Raw genomic sequence first — 18,198 nt, forward strand, 5'->3', positions numbered from 1 at the left:
ATGGCGCTTACATAATGTCTTTGAAGTCAAATTTTTCCTCTATGCTGATGATATCACGGTGTGGAGTACACACCATGACCTGTTTACTCAAGCGGCGGTCTTACAGTCAGCCTTGGATATTACTGCCAATTATGTCAAATTTGTCGGCCTAGAAATTTGCACGAGCAAAACTGTGTTCACGTCGGTCGCCAACAGCTGGAGTCGCCGTAAACTCACTGCGGCGCCGATCCGTCTCCAACTATATGGAATACCACTTCACGAAAGTCCGACATTGAAAATTCTGGGATTCTCGATCCCTCAATCGGGAACGGGGACCGCCTGGCTTTCTCAGGCTTAAAAAGCAGGAGATGCAGTCCTCGGGCATAATCAGACGTATTGCTCCTAAATCCGGTGGCGCTCGCTTTCACGTCGCACGGCATTTGGTGACAGCGGCTCTGCAGCCAGACTTCATTTATCAAGCACAGTTTCAGCACTTGACAAGATCTCAATGGGATCGTGTGGAAGCAGACAATACAGAGGCTATGAGAACCGTCACTTGTTTTCCCCGCATCACACCGGTCGTGGCATTGCAAGAGAACGCTCAGCTCAACACATTAGATGACCTGGTACAGCAACGCCGTGATTCTCGTAGTCTTAAGGAGACCCTTTTGCACTCACCGCGAGCACTCCGGGCCTAGGCTACATCGCACTCCATATTGTCGCCGCCAGCGCCACTTTTTCCATGGAATTTGCACTGATGAGCGACAACAAACCCTCGTCGACCAACCTCATCTTTTGCGGCATCGTCCCTTCTTGAAAGGATCACGTAACAGCATACCAAGCTGCCCCACAGCTCGATAATTATGTATGTAGATGCCAGCATTGTCGGATGTGAAACGATAACTGCACTTCATTGTCCTTGCAAGCCGGCATTTAATAAGACATCCAGATATCAATTCGCTGAGCCTCCTTCTTTCTGTGCTGAGCTAGTTGCCGTCCTAGACGCGCTTCGCTCTGTAGCCGCCATTACCCGACTACCTACGACCAAAATTATCCGCACCGACTCCCTTCAAGTAACATTCTGCTCCAATTCGTCAGTCGCAGCCCAGAAATCTGCCAGAATATACATCGTCTGGCCGCTCGCATCCCGCAAACTATTCGAATTGAGTGGGGGTCCCAAATGACCTACTTAGTTCGCAAAGCTCTGCAGATTCTGCAACCCGCAAGGCGACTCTACCCTCATCAATGCCACGCTTCCTCAGTATGGATGATGCCACCCTCTTTCTCACAAGAAAAAAGCACCTCCGGGCGCCCACGCGCTCTTGTCCCTCCGTGTGCAGTAACCCTCCCCAGAGGAATTTGCGCTCTGAGGATCCGGGTCGGAGGTGCTCTCACATCTGACATGGTCTCAATATTGATACGTCCAGGGCGTCCTATCTGTAGCTCACAGAATAATGAGATAGATATTCATCACTTGTTGTGAGCATGCCCGGCATTGAAGCCGACGAGAATGCGGCACCTGACAGAAGTGGGTCTTTCGCCAACAGCCCATCTTCGCTTGGACGCAGGGACCATATTTGCTCCCTCTTGGATTTTATTCGAAGTGCAAACTTTTTTTTTTATTTCATTTAATACTTTTTTTTCTGTTTAGATATTCCTTTATGCCCTGATGCAATAAACGACGTTATTAAAAAAAGAAGAACAAGCGGGCGGCGAGAATGCCGCGCGCCGCTAGTCACGCGGCGGAAGATCAAACTGCGGCGTACGCGAAACGCTCCGCCGCTACCCCAGTCATGCTGCCGCGTAAAAACAAAAAGCAGAAAAAAAAACGCTTGTTCAAGATTTTTGGGTGAGCAAACGATGCCAGGATGATTTCACGGTTAACCAAAAGTTTCATTCCTAACACATGGCAAAGGCACATGGCCAAAAATTCGTATTGAACAGCATATCTCCATCCTTCTAATTCGTGATGCACTTCAGTTGACCATTGCAGTTGGTTTGCGCTCCAATGCCTCTTAGAGGCATTGCATCTGCATGCAAGAAAAAAATTCAATTATGATTATTTACTGCTTAGTTGCCCAATCCAGATGGCTGCTCATGTTTTGTGATAGGCTAGATCAATAGAAATGCAGAACAGATTGTTTCTACTCTCTAAGAGGCATTGGAGCGCAAACTCACTGGGGCGGGAGGGGAGGGGGGAGGGGGGCATAATCTTTCGCCCCCAGGTTTGCCAGTGCCAAATGTATGTGATAGGGCAACCCCTGGGAGCTGCCCACTGATTACGCCGACGGCGCGACGCAGTGCTGTGTGGCCACTGAGCCATCTGCATATATTACGTTGCTTCTGCATGGCAACACAATTCCTTTTCAATTCATGCAGCCTGGTAAAAAAAAAAAGAGAGAAAAAAAAACGGAAAATCAACTTCGTTGAGTAAGTTGCACCGAAACGCGATCTATACTACAGCGTCACCATCACTAATGGTGTAACTTCTGTCTGTGTATCACACCGGATACGTTTAGATCCTGCTGAGCAAAACTGTGGCGCTGAGCTCAGTTGTCGAGCAAGGCATCCTTTCGAAACGCCAGCCATACATTTTGAGCAAGTTATACAGGATGCTTTACTGCGCGAAAGGGCAATGAAATAAGAGGCTCATTTTTCTAATGCGCCACGTGTGCCACGATCGCCGCTGCATTACATGTTCGCTTAGGTGGCGCGGAATATTCCGTAATTTAGGTTGGGGCGTGACGGGACCCTGCGAAGGGCTTACCGTTCGCCAGCGCGTGCTGCCCAACCTCTGCAGCCGTCGGCGCGGTCGAAGGCGGGTTGTTTACCGAACACGAACGTGCCAATGCATTTCGCAGGGGGGTGTTTTAGCCCCGTTTTTTTTTTTTTTCGTTATTATGAATCGAATTGCTCCAATGTGTGCGAATTCGTAAGCTATAGGCTCCACACTGTAGACCTATTTGCGTTTTCTTTTAAGGGGAGGGGGGGGGGGGGTGAGAACCAGAACAGATACGTTGATTGCATTATACTTCACATACGTCCAATCATATTTCTTCGAAATTTGAGCCCCAGTCGGCGCCTTAGATATTATTAAATGCTTTTTTTTTTTTTAATTTTTCAAGAGCAGCTTGCTGGCAAAGAGGTTTAGTCACAGAAGGATCTGGACGCGGTCTCGCATAGCTTCACTGCGCGGCCAGGTCAGATGCAAGCACTCTAAAGAGGGCGACTTCCTGTTCGAGTGTTCGCACTAAATGTGGACGACCCTGTATATGAAGTGGTGCAAAACCGGTTGCAGTTTGAATTGAGCGCCGTACGCAATGTGCACGTCACCACCAGACGTCGCGTCTGTACCAAGCTTCCTGCTCGTCTCTTGCACCTAGTTGCAGCGTCATAGGAAAACATGCGTCGGAACCAGCTACTGCAGCCAGTGGGACGGCAACGACGACGAGCACGAATGCGTACGCGTCAGTCGTAGTAAATTAGGTCCCCTATTCGCTGGCACGCACACTCGCTTCCGTACTGCCTCATGGTCTCGGTGAGCGAGAGTATAAGTGTCAGCAGCTGCAGCGTGGCAAACCGTGGCTGCTTAGGGAGTATTTTTATCGATTCGGCAACAAACGTTGACGAGCACTGAAGGCGCCGCTGAAAAGAAGTCGCTTAGCCTCGTGGCTTAGAGCGCGCTGCAATGTCACTTCCCTCATGAAGGGCTGTGTTGAATCGTCATCATCATCTTCGTTGTCATCGTCATCATCAGATCAGCCGAATTATACCCACTGCAGGGCGAAGGCCTCTCCCATATTCCTCCACTAAGCCTGTGCTAACTGCATCCATTTGAACCCTGCGAACTTCTTATGCCCCTGTCACGCAGGCACGGCTGAACTCATTTCACCTCCCTTTACCCGAAGTCATCTTTATCTCGAAGGAAGTGCGTGCCGTGTCCGACGTCAGTCGTTTATGAAAGGAAGTTTAAAGAAAGTCCTAGCGAAAGGAGATTGGCCACCTCACTTGAAGGATAAAGGGAGTACTTACCCTATTTTCCAATGTGCTTTAGTTTCGAGTCTTTCTTCAATAATTTTATTTTTGCTCTAAAAATATCTATTTTTAATCGCATAAAATTAGTATTCCCGCTGGGTTTGTTGTGTTTGATTCTTGCGACTGCATCACACTTTCGCTTGACCGCACCTGAGTCACTTGTTTTGATCTGTTGCACGCATGCTCGCAGCTCGCACGTGTATATGGCGGGCTGAACAGTTATGGTTATCACTCGTTATACGGCAAAAATGCACCAGAACATAAGCACGTTGATAACCATTGTGGGAGCCGCGGCGGGTACGCCGAGCCACAAACGCCGCACATGGTGTTCAGCAGAGCGGACAAAATCGCTGTGTTTAGAACACGCTTGTTGTTTTTAGCAAATATGTTTTATTTTACAAAGATAAGTCTAGATAATTGCATTTTGCGAAAAAAAGAGAAGTGTAAATATATACAGTGAAACTTCACTTGAACGAACTTCAAGGGACCTTAGGACAATGTTTGTTAAAGTGAAAGTTCGCTGAACTGAAATAAGTTCATGGAAGCTTTTTCTATTAGCACTAAGAAGCCGTTTTGCGGCAAATATTATACTCGTAATGCAGTCGCCTTTTGCAGCACTTTTGAACTTAGGACTGCAGTGGTCTTGGCCTAAGTCACTGTGTGGAAGCTCTCGTGAATCTTATCCGGCACAGCGGTCTGCTGGGCAGCAGAGGCATTCATTTCCTCCAACCAGATCATTCCTTCCACAGATCGCAGTTAACCAGCATGCATACGTACGCCTTTCTTGGAGCTAAGAAGCTTTATAGGGCTGAAGTTGTGGCTATGACTGTGGATTCAATTAAGCATGCAAAGCTACTTGTGATTCCGCTGGATACAGCTTCTTTAGATAGCCAGTTAAGCTTAGAGCTAAATGACTGCCAGCTTTCGTCACGCGCTAATAAAATATGTTTCTCAAAATATTCAGCAAAAAGTGCACATTGTTCTGGTTGAAATACTCAGTATCACGTGGGAAACACAGGATGACGTTATAGAAAATGTTCGTAGAACTGAAATGAGAAACAATTGAATTTCGTTAAAATGAAAGGCGCTTGCGTAGCGTTCAATGGAGCTTTGGCGGGGGAGTTTAATGAAGTTCGCACAACTGAATACTTCGTTTAAGTGACGTTCATTCAAGTGGTATTTTACTGTACCAGTTGTTCTGAACGTTATTTTTTATGCACTTGCACGTAAGGCTCCTCTATTTTTTAAAGGTAGCGACAGGTCTTGACCCAGCCGCCCCTCCCTCCGATAGGCCGGTTGGCAGCACGTGACCTCTTCGCCGCCAAGCTCCGCCCAAAGGGTCCAGCGGTGCTCGCTGCGCCGCTGAAATGCACTGCGATCTGCGCTTGTCAGCGTGATATTGGCCGATTAGTTTAGCAAAAAGTACTTCACCCACCTCTATGCATATTTAGGAGTGTATATGCAGTACTAAATGCTTAAGCTAACGCAAGAATTACATATCCGAACTCAAATTTTGAAGCGCACGCGTGACATGCGGCTGCACCGGGCTGCTGTGCTTTCGGCTGCCGGAACCGTGCGGAAGACACGAAAAAGTCATTTTCCATTCCTCGCGGTGATGATAATAGCAACAGAAGGAAGCTATGGCCTCATAGGATCGGGCGTAAGATTTTCATGGCCACAGAAAACACCCGACTATGAGAAGTGATTTCTGTCTGCTCCAAGAGCCGTTCGCTTGCCTGGGATGACCTTTGTTTAGGCATATGCTATTTCATCAGCAAAATATCAAGGACGCTATGACTATGTGGCCATTACTTGTACAGTGGATGTCTAGTGAAAACTCACTGCCGTTTCGCGCCCCCTTACTTTCCCCGAACAGATCAGAACTGCAATATAACGCGTGGAATCAATGGTGTCAAAATGCTCAGAATGAAAAGGAAATGCTTGATAATGCTTATTATGAAAATTTATTCCGAACAATTGATCAGGTAATTGATATAAATGGAAAATGAAACATTGGAAAAAGAGGAGGGTGCAAATGTGTCAAAATGATCGAAATGGAAAGTCAATATTTGCCTATGCTAAATATCGTATATAAAAGTAAAAAAAAAAACACACAAAAAACAAAAATTTGTACAATAAAAAGTGTAAAAACATCCGTGTGTGTGAAACGCTACTTAGCTACTCTTTTAACGGAGGAGTCTCGCGGCGTTGTACCGAATGCAAACAAGTTCCGCTGAACGCGCACAGGGACTCGTCAAGTTTCAAGAGGCGGGATCCAAAATTACTGGTGACATTATTGCCCGGGAGGCTATAAGGAAAACAATATAAAGCAAATAAAGAATAGAAAAGTGAGAAAACATTATCCGTGAGCTTTGTATCGCATCATACCTTTTTTTTTGTAGTTGTTGGAAGATACACATGCATTGGCAATGCACAGCTGCCGAGAAACTGATTTTTCTCCAAAATAAAGATATTGAAATACTGTGTAAATAAAATAAACTCGAGCCAAAGAAGTGTTGGTTGGTTGGTTTGTTGGTTTGTGGGGTTTAACGTCCCAAAGCAACTCAGGCTATGAGAGACTCCGTAGAGGAGGACTCCGGAAATTTCGACTACCTGGGGTTCTTTAACGTGCACTGGCATCGCACAGTACACGGGCGCCTTGCTTCTCGCCTCCATTGAAAAGCTGCCGCCGAGGCCGCGATTCGATCCCGCGTCTTTGGGAACAGTAGTCGAGCGCCGTAACCACTGCGCCACCCCGGCGGGGTGGTGCAGTGGTTACGGCGCTCGAGGGGTGGCGCAGTGGTTACGGCGCTCGACTACCCGAACGGAAAAGTGTGTAAAACGGAGTGTACCCGGACGATTACAAACGCAATGACGCCCATTTTGCATTAGAGCTCTCGCAACGACGTTCCCAAAAGTTGCAGAAAACTCGCAGTCTACTTAGTTATTTAGTAAGGAGCCGAGCTCAACACGTTTAGTGATATATTGTTTCTACTTTAAGTTCGCTACTAATTTCAAAGCATAATTAATGAACAGTTTCCTAACCGCTGTACTGAGGCGAACGGTTCAGAAGAATGAGCTGGCTCGTTTAACGCACGCGTTTTTTTTTTTGTTTTATTTTGACGTTTATGCTGCACACGCATGTTTAAGTTATTATTCCTGTCTTTTGAAGCTTTTTGAGCAGGATAGGACACAAGTCTGTTGAATTAAACAGTTTATGCGTACACCGAGCACGGCTTCATGAGTACGCGGTATGCACGAAAGAGCGCGGCGCGTCGTCTGCTAGCGCTGCCCCATGGACCCCTCGAGAGGGCGCTCGTGTAGTTGTCGCTACCTTTAAAAAAATGGAGGAGCCTTACTTGGATGGATGGGATGGATGGGATGGATGGAATATAGGAGCGTCCCCTTTGAAACGGGGTGGTAGCAGTAGCTATCATGCTCATTTTTCTCCCTATATCTTAATTCTTGATTTAGAATGGTTAACTAAACCACCATTCTATTGATTAAATTTTGTTCCTACATTACTAACATTATGTCACTTCTCTGCTTTTAAGCCACCAATCTTCCAGTCGTTTTTTGCTAGTTTCCACCGCCGGTTTATTCACCCGGCCACTGTTATCTCTAAAGCCCAGAGCTTCAGGAACAGTGATTGCGCCTGCATCAACTTCCGGATAGATACCATTACATTCGAGTATAATATGGTCAATTGTTTCACTGGAGTTTCCACATACAGCACATGGGTCATCTCCATTGTTAAATTTCTTTTTGTAGCTGCGTGTTCTAAGGCACCTTGATCTAGCTTCAAAAACAAGGGCACTGCCTCTTGAGTTATCAAAGAAATCTTCCTTCCTGATCTGCATTTTCCACTTTCGGTATAATTCCACACTCTGTTTCTTTTCCATCGAATTTATCCAATTTTTACCTTCTGTGTTTTTCACCTGTTGCTTAATGCTCTTTATTTCTCCGTCCTTGTTACTAGCATACTTACTAGTTAGTTTCCTAGTTCTTTTCCTCCATTGTGAGTCAACGCTTTTTAGGTACAGGTATTTGAATACTTTAGCTGCCCATCTGTTACTATCCAATTTCCTCAGGCGTTCCTCATATAATATTTTACTCTGAGCTTCCCGTACTTCGAAAGATTCCCAGCCCATATCTCCCTGTACCGCCTCATTTGTAGTTTTGCCGTGGGCACCTATAGTGCTAATCGTCCAACGGATCTCTGATTTGTTTCTAATGTCGGCTGTACCTCTGATTTTAGGCACAAAACCGCATTTCCGAAAGTAAGTCCGGGCACCATAATTCCTTTCCAAAATAAACAGCACCATAATTCCTTGCACGAAATAAACAGCGCCGTATCGTCCCCTGACGGCTTCTCTGAGAAACTCGTGGCAGGCCGCTGAAGCGAATCTCCCCATGGCTCCCTTGCGCTCCTCTAGGCCAAGGAAGTTCAAAGTATACAGTTCTGAGCCATAGGTAAAAATAGCTTACCGTACGGCCGCAGTTAGGGGAAGAGCGATCTTTTTTTTCCTCAGTGCCTCTTATTTTTTTCTTCTGGTACTTTTTCACTAAATAAAAAGTCTTGTATTACAAGTTACATCGGCTAGAGCATTCAGACAAAAAAGAAAAGCTTGCGTGTTTCCTCAGCATACTTATCAGCCAGCTGCAAGAGAATGCTAGGTGACATTCATGGTTGGCCCTCTTATGTGTAGTCAGGAGAGTGAGCGGTATGATAAGCCGTTTTTTCCGTAGACAAAGATAAGTTAATTTTGTTTCCGCACCGAAAGTTTCGCGCACTAGCCGGGAGGCAAATCCAAAAGGTTGCTGCTTTCTCAAGCAAGGGCTGAAGGCCCGTTGAGCACGTAGAGAACCACGTCACAATTACAGATTTCGAGAGGCAGCATCAGTGCGACGACGGCAACATCTTCCACTCGTTTTCTCTCTTTAATTATAAGATGCACACATGTGACCACTAGTGAGCTTGACTCGCCGCAAGCGCCGTCCCTATTGAAGGTAGCGCTTCTGGCGGGGCAGCGAGGGAGCTTACCCACGTGGAGGCGGCTTTAGAAAGAGGGTCGGAGCCGACTCAGCACGTGGCGGCGCCCTTGCACGCACGGGGTTGGGGTTCCTCTGGCGCGCATATGAGGGCGCCAATCAATAAATCAGGCTGGTGCAGCTCCCTGCTGCCAGCCGCGCGGCTTCGTAACAGGATGGGGTTCGCGACCGGTAATCCATCAAATGTGCTACGCTTCTTCGGCGGTTGCCATGGAAACACTGCTACAGACAACACGCCCCTCGTGCTGGCGGCAAGAAATGAAAACGGAGGGTGTCACTCGGAATTGCACCGTGGTGAACAAGCGGTGACTGAAATATATATATGCTTCATTACGTCATGAGGTACGCGCATAAATTGCCGTTTTTGCTGCTCCGGAACTCCGTAAATGTCAAATGCAGCGGGAGCTAAAAACGAAGAACGATTCAAAAAGACGCACATCGCCAGTAGAACACCAGGACGTGAGTCACTTGCAAGTGCATCGAGTGGTACATCGAGGGCCATGCTTTCACGGCAGCCACGCTATGGGCTGGAGTTGGCCCACTTTGGGTTTTTTCTGGGGTTTAACATCCCAAAGCGACTCAGGCTATGAAAGACGCCGTAGTGGAGGGCTCCGGAAATTTCAACCACCTGGAGTTCTTTAACGTGCACTGACATCGCACAGCACATGGAAGCCTTGCTTTTCGCTTCCATAAAAAAGCGGCCGCCGCGACCGGGATTCGATCCAGCATCCATGGGCACAGTACTCGAGCGCCCTAACCACTGCATGATGTAAACAGCGCAAACTACACGGGACAAAAGGAAGGCACACAGGACGAACGCTGGTCTGGTGTCCCTTCCTTTTGTCCCGTGTAGTTTGCGCTGTTTACATCACGAATATGTACCAACTCGCCCAATTGAACACCGCACGCCCGCGGCGGGGCATCGCAGTATTAGTGTAGATGTCGCTAGTTCGTGGGATAAATTTGCGTGACTGAAGTTTCAGAGTTCTGGTCCTGGCGTCTCTATATTTTCGGCCGTACGCGGAAGCATTCCATTTTCTCAAAGAAACCGATATTTACTCGATCGTACATAGTTCGTATAAAATATCGGGACTATTAGAGTCAACACGAAGAACCTGACCTCAATGAAAGTATAACTGGTTGTTTGTTATAAGATACGGTGTGTATAACAGCCTGGTGGTTGGAACACATTAAGAACAAAATCCGCTTTTTCCCGCTGCAGTGGCTCAGTGACTACTAAGTTGTGCTGCTGAGAACGACATCGTGGTCACTGCATGTGTTTCGGTCGAGGCAAAATTCACAGATCTCTGCGCATTCTAATGAACTCGAGCCGTACGAAATTATTCCGGAGCCTACCGCTTTACGGTGTGCTCAGTGTGTTTCTTTGATACGCTACAAAATCTCGACTGTTAATAAAGGGGGAGGACCCTCCTAAAAAGCGAGCAACTCTGCATGCTGCTGGGGTTCGCGGATCGCCCATTCCAGAAAAGCGAGTGACTTCCCAAACGCTGGAACTCAATAACCGCACTCAGCTGCCGTCCCGCACTGTCTGTGCTTGGGCGCGCACGTGGCGGCAAGTCCTCAAGAAGGGCGTGCCTTATCGACGATTCACTCGAGTTGAACGAAACGCTGAGCCGAGTGCCGCCAAAAGCCGCGCGCGCCCGCTTTGACGAGCCTTTCGCGCGCCACCGCGCTCACAGCCGACGCGAGAAACTCCGATGGGGATGCGGAGGGACGGTGATGGGTTCGTGGCGCAAAATGCGACGCCTTTGTCTGGGGCGGTGCGCGGCTTTTCAGGCGCCCTGTCGGCAGCATCTGATTCCTTAATTAGATGCGCATAATGAACAATCTTGCGACTTTGTTGCCTGCAAAGTCTAAGGTAGTGTTCGACGTCAACGTTCCGTTTAATCACAATGCTGAATTCTCTCCCCCCCCCCCCCCCTCCAACTTCTCTGGTTCTTGCAGTATCACACTTAAAACCCAGTGCGGGACCCTACGAGCAGCTATTTACTCGCCTCTTGATTTCATGTAGGGAAGTCACTGCCTGACTTCCACAGATGGCTGTTCGTCTGCCTAGAGCGGTTCCTCTGAATGAACTCGTCGGTCAGGGTGAGGGCGAACTATCCTCGGTACAGTGCTATGCCAGAGAATCGTGAGGCATTCGGGCGCTCCACATTGTCGTTAAAGGGATCACACACCAGGCCATTTCTATGGCCTTCAAATGTCTCGCGAAAGTCATTTGTCCGTTAACAGCTGCAGTCGTCTACACTGATGAGCCACTTTCCGACGTTTAATAGTTGCGCCGATGTGGCAGTGATTCGTTCCGCCATCGGACAACAATAAGTCCGCCTTGCGCGGCAACAGCCCATTATGTGGCCCTTTTCCCAAGCATTTCACCCCAGAAGAGCCGAGCACCAGGCCGGGGGATAGCTTCTACCCATTTTATAACCGGTGGGTACCCGGCGGCACCAGGGATCGAACCCGGTACCTCCCGAATGCGAGGCGGATGCTCTACCACTATCAAGCTCGCATTGCGGAACAACCATCCAGCGGTATCCATCCTCTTCATTCCGAGCGGGACGAACCCGATGAGACGTTCAGCGTACCGAAAGGTCAGGGCTATACGCCAGTCTTCTTTTTTTCTAGTAACGAGGTAACCCACGCACATGGCGAAGTATCAGTCAGTCAGTCAGTCAGTCAGTCAGTTCAGGCGTTCAGTCGTGTCCGACTCTTCGTGACCCTATGGACCATGTCACGCCACGCTTTCCGGTCTCTCACTATCTTCTTAACATCACATAGCTTCATCTGCAATGCCTCGAGAATGCCATCTAACCATCGCGTTCGCTGCCTACCCCTTCTCCGGCGACCCTCAACCTTTCCCAACATCAAATCTTTCTCCAGCGACTCCCCTCTTCTCATCAGATGACCAAAGTAGCTGAGCTTTAACTTTAGAATTTGACCCTCCAATGAGCAGTCAGGGTTTATGGTCAACAATATCGACTGATTTGATCTTCTGGCAGTAAAAGGAACTCTCAAGAGTCTCCGCCAGCACCACAATTCAAACGCGTCACTTCTTCGGCGGTCAGCCTTCTTCACAGTACAACTCTCGCATCCATACATCACAACTGGAAAGACCATAGCACGGGTTATACGGATCTTGGTTGGCAGACTAATGTCTCTGCTATTTACTAGGCGGTCAAGGCTAACCATTGCTCTCTTTCCCAGAAGCAGGCGTCTCCTAATTTCATGGCGAAGTATAGATACCTACGTATTCCGCACTCAACATGTTATCTACATGCCCGTACAGTGTCGATCGCGTCATTGCCATCCTGCAGATGTTCATTACTCCCGTGACAGTCGTCTTCAGGCTTATACCCAAACGGGCTGGCAGATCACACAGAGAGCAATATACGGGATAGGATTCCTCTCCCACCAGTGCACAACAGAATCCGTACATAATCCACTCCGTGTAGGCCAGTATATATGTCTATGAATGTACATAACAAGCATTGCGAAGTTCCTTTGACATCTCGGTCCAATGGACATAGTTAAGAGATAACCAACTGAAACTTGCCACTAAACTGATTGCCTCAATATTAAATCCCCGCCTAACCTAACCACTCCGCAAAGCTACGTCCGGGAAGCTTTTGCGCCACCCCAGTGCTGGCAGTGGTGGCACACTTGTGGCGGGCGTGCCCAGCAGGCAAGCGGAGCCACCCGCCGGTCGATTGCGCACATCGCGCCGAAGTTTGCTCCTTGCGTCAGCAGGCGGCATTTATTCTTTCGGCTGGTTGACTCCCCTTATCTACATTACCAATGCCGGTGCGGGGAAAACATGGACACGAAGGCCGCAGTGGCGCTCTTCTCGTCGCGCCATGCACGCGGGACACGCCATGCGTGTCAGTCGCATATCGCGGCCCTCTCAGGTTGAACGCTTGCGACACCGCGCGTTCGAACGGACAGCTCTGCCGCAGTTGGGACATTGTTTCGGCGAGCATGATTTTTAGGGCTGCGCCTCACGACCACAGCAACCTTGCGACAGTGCTTGCCACTCATACGAGGACACAGTGGACGAACTCTCGTATATAATTTTGATGATGGATGCGGCGGCGCGCACTCGGGCCACCGACTGGAAGCGATATCGCGAGCAAGACGGGCGTTGGCGACGTAGGGAGTGTTGCGGCATCCGGCCGCGGAGAAACATGCGGCGCAAAAAAAAGGAGAGACGAAAATAAAGACACGTATGGAGCAGAAATACGCGGCCGATAGCGGCGGTTGATGAATGCGCCCGTGCAAGTCTCGTCGAGTGGTGCAACGAAATGTGCAGTTTGCTTTCTGCGTTGCGTTACTAAGCTTGTTCCAGACAGTTGCTGCTCCTCTTTCGCAAGAAGGAAACTAAATTCAACGATATGCGACAAGACAACGCTGTCGTAGTTCTTCATAATTCTGACCTGGATGCAGACCTCTGTCTCAATTCGATGCCAGCGAATCAAAAAAAAAAAGAAAAAAAAAAAACCAACGCTCTCGCAATGAAATGTCGGCGGAAGACAAGGAATGCCTTGCGGTGGAATTTAGTCCAAAACTCTTCGTTAAAACATCTATATATAGACCACAGTTTCGGGACGCGAAAGCGGACAAGTTTTGAAATTTTTGTTACACAAAGAGAGAAATATTTCGGTAAAAGGAGTGGGGCCACTTTAAACCCCCGAACGTGATGTCCGATGCCGTTGACCTTATTGCTACGAGCCAGTCAGTGCGTTTACAGAAGGGTTATAAGTAAAAAAAAAAAAAATACTGATATTTATCGCAGCCTGATATCGTTGGAGCAGGCTACAGAGTTTGGTATCAAGGCGCAGATTGAAGAATAGAATCTTCATTTCTTTTTTTTTTTTTTTTTTTTTTTGCGATCTACTTATGCAGACCTTTGGCGGTATAAGCAATGATTGTACATACATTTACTGTAACTTCGCTGTTCAGAAACACGATTGACTTTGAAAATTGCTTTGTATAACGTCTCCGGAAGCCACTCCCTGGGATGCGTGCGCAAATTGCAGGTATTCATGTGCAAGTAGATGCGTATTGTTCTGGAGGCACGTTACATCGAATGGCAGAGATTTTTTCATCGTGAGCTCCCCATTTATGACAGCACCGCAAAAACAGGCTCATGCAGTTCATCGGCACAAATAAGCGCTGTCGTCCTGAATTCGCTTTACGCTGTAAAGCATGATGCGCATGCCCTTGAACGCACAACTGCGATTAAGAGCTGACTCTCGGAAATTTCAACGCTAAGCACGCGGCGGCTTCTGCGATTCCTCTTCTCCCTGTGAAGTCTCACACTCGGCGCTTCTCGCTGACAGCCTTTTCGGCCTCATTCTTCGAGCTTTCGGGCTTCCGGCTCGGCTTATGCCGCATACCTTGCTTGCTTAAGGTGACTGCAAATATCCCCGGAGGCCACAGCGCCAAGAGAGAGAGTGGCAACAGGCGCCGCTTGCACCCTTCGCATCGGCCGCCCGACAGCGAGCGTTAAAACGCCGAAGAGAGCAAAGAACGCGCCGCGCGAGACCTGGTGGCGGAATTTGCGCCCCTATAATCGCCTGCTAGGAGAGATAATTTGGGAAACTTTGCGACCGCCTGGGCGTCATCAGTATTCTGCGGCGGCAGCAAACCACGCTGCTTTTTCTTGTTTTTTCGCTCTCCGCCTCGTTGCGCACCGCGTGTCGATTTGAAAGCGAAATGCGAGGACGCGCTTTGCATCCTAATGGGAGGCGCGCGACAGCGGCCGGAACAGGTCCGCCGGCTTCCCTCTCGGCCCAGGCAAACATCCCCACGGAACAAAATCCAATGAGCGCAGCGGAAGCCTCTATCAACACAGCCCACGCGGATTTGGCACCCGATGTCTGTATGCTTGCTACCAGCGGAATTCGATAACGGTTTAAAGCTGCGCTGTGTTCTTTCGCTTCGACATCTTCCACAATGCACGCGACGAGGTTTGGGCCCCCTCATTTTGCGTTCGCGGACCGAACGGCGCGGCGATTATTCGTCTGCCGAAAGGACAGGATACCCCAAAATGTAGGCGTAGGCTCTTATTTCACCTGGTATCCAGCCGCAACAACAGACAGCTGCACGATGAGCGCTCTTTTTCAATGGCCATTTCTCTTTCTGGTCACTACGATTTTCATCGCGGCCAGCCCCTGTGCAGCAGTAATCCGAAACCTTCCTCTTTCGACGACGCGCACGAAGCTGGAGATGAGGCAAAATGCTCGCCGAGTTTTCTGAGAAATCTTTCTCTCGGACGTCGATGTGATGGAAGGATTTATGAAATGAAACTTTGCAAGTAAAATTACATAGTCGTTCACATGCGAATATGTGAAGTTCCATGTTACATGACGGATCTTGTTTCAAATTGGGAGTCTTATATAAACCGCGAAATACAGCATTCGGTCTTTACTGCGGCCGCTGGCTGGCTGGCAAATATTTCCCTCCGTGGAGGCAAGCTGAGTACGAGGGGAACTGGCTAAAAAAGGCAACGACTGCAACAGTCGGCGCAAGCCGGCAGCTGGGCGGTTGCTTCGCATTGACGCTTGCTGCGCTTACTACCTTCTCGCTCCACCGCTGCTCTCCCAGCGCGCATTTTGTCATAGGCGGCATATCCATTGTGGACGGTACATATATCGCTAATCCGCCGATCAGCTTCCTGCCCGGCGACGAAGACAACTTGTTCTTGTCTACGCCAATCTCGGACCTCCCGAGCGCAACGTCATCCGCATTCAAAGAGAGAAGCACACAACACAACGTTGGACTAACAACTGAGTCCAGCGTGTTGGACTAACAACTGAGTGTTGTGTGCTTCTCTCTTTGTCTGCTTCTTTCTGCTGGTTTTAATCCTTATTATCCGCATTATCCGTAGTACGAAAACAAAACCTGAGAAATCACGCGCTGGCTCTTAGCTTTTTCTATTTTGTTTCTCCGACAGTCCGCAGACGGAACCTTGTCGGAGCTCTCTCTCGCCGAGCACTATCGCTTCCCGAGTTGCAGCCACTCGCCCGGGTGACGAAGAGATTAGGACATAAAGCTAGGATAAGGATATCAACGGTAGAGGGCAAGCGATAAGGGGTAAAGCCGCTGGGCTCGTTTTTTTTTTTTTGTAATGTTTTTCTATTCTCTCACTCTTTCGCGAACATTCCCCCCCCCCCCCCCTTTTTTTTCCCCTACTTCACGCCTTCTTTCCTTAATCGTCGGCAATCTTCATTCACGCATCTCCCCTGGAAACCCCAATCGCTGGCCTTGGATGGGCTTCATCTACGCGATGGCTCAGGGCGTGCTCTGTACAACGGCTCACGCCATAGAAGAACAATGGGAGGATCCAGCTTTCTACTGCCGGCGTTGATGAGTAGCGTAGGCTCACGATCGACCGCACTCGGGAGATGGCTTACGTTCACTGCTTGTAGAACTGAGGAGGCTACCCACCTGGCGTGAAGACTTTTCGCCTGCTCTAAATAAAAATTTACTCATTTCGCTCTTTTGCTCAGTGCTCGAAGATGCTGGGCATGCGATGCTGCAGGCGCAGTTTTCAGCATTGCAGAGGCGGGAGATAAGGTGGTTCCACTTATTGCAGATGGGACGAATAAGCGAATTGTTAAGAACTTCGACACTGCATGATGGAACGCCCCAATTAGAGTAATCGTCAGTGCTGAAGTTGGAACTTGAGTGCGGCGGTATACCAGAGTTTGTGGACAGACGAAAGCGTAAGCCCCTGCGACGCGAAAAAAGGCCAGGAAGACAGGTGGTTATTTTCATAGAAGACATAGCAGAGGTTGTTGAGTGTGTTGACCGAAGAAAGTTCAGGTTTACTGGATTAACTCAATGGCTTGTTGCTCCCCATCACACCGCTCGAAGAGATATCCGGCTGATATTTCTCGGACAGATAATATAAACCGGCCAAATGGTCTGTGTTAAGCTTATTACCAACATCTGACTCTAGGCTAATGAAAGAAGCTTCGATCTTTATTAAGCTGCACACCAGTGGGTCTCAAATATTTAATTAACAGAGATTTTTGGCGTTTGCTCTTCGCTACCGAGGACTGGAAGTTTAGGAATGACGTATTAGTTTTACCAAGCTTCGTTGTGTTAAAATTCGCAGCAATAATCTCGAATGACTCTGAAATATCTTGTGTGACATGATAGGTCGAGTCTATTGCATTCCCTGTATTCCTTGTTATTCGCTACCCGTACTGGCCTGCCACCACTGCTGTTGCAGTCCGGTGAACGACAAACGGACCAGGCCAGGGTCCATATAGGGCTGCTGCAATAGCCCGACCCTCAGTGATTTCCCTGTTTGCAGAGCAGTCAGCACATAATAATCTTCGTGAAATGATTTTTTTCTGTGAGTGCCGCATGAGACTTATTTACTTTGGAATTGTTGCAATGTTTATCGCAATTTGAATTCTTTTTTTATTCTCACCTGTGGATTATAATTAACAATGTGCCAAGTTGTTTACTGTCGCATGAAGCTTTGCTGCATACTGTTTCGTCTTTTTCTTTGGCTCTGACTTCTAATAGTACATCCATAATATATGAGCGCATTAAAGGTGAATAAATAAGAGCAAAGGAGGAGGTAAATAGCTCCGCTGTCCAACTGAAGGGAGTAAATTGTGACAGCGGAGGATTCCCTGGCGCAGCAGTGGCAGTTAGGCTTTCCTGTCTCTTTTTCTTTCCGCCGGTGGCAGCTCGGGTGCTTAAGGTTTTAGATATCAATGATGCGGCCGGCAATATTCTTTTCCTTCCTTTTTGACTATTTTTAATAAACCACTACCACCACCAGACTGGGCAGTTTCCTACGTCATCGTTTAGACTTTAGGAGCAGGCACCGAAGAAAAGTGAACTCTCCGTTAAAAGATGCGTTTCGTTCCTCTTTTTCTTCGCAAATATTTTCTATAGAAGCCACCTGCCGCAAATTCCTTCAGCGCAGCGAATTCTCCCAGCAGTGCACTACCTGATCACTCGAGGCCGAAGCATTCGACAATTAACCGACCGTAAATGCCTACAGATGCTCGATTTGGGGACCGAGCTGTTTTCCTAACTGCTTGCACGTCACGTCACGGACGTCGTGATGTGAACCACGCGTGGCTTGTG

The sequence above is a fragment of the Amblyomma maculatum genome, chromosome 1, assembly GCF_055883805.1.
Source record: "Amblyomma maculatum isolate TAMU_Amacu chromosome 1, ASM5588380v1, whole genome shotgun sequence".
NCBI classification, from domain to species: domain Eukaryota; kingdom Metazoa; phylum Arthropoda; class Arachnida; order Ixodida; family Ixodidae; genus Amblyomma; species Amblyomma maculatum.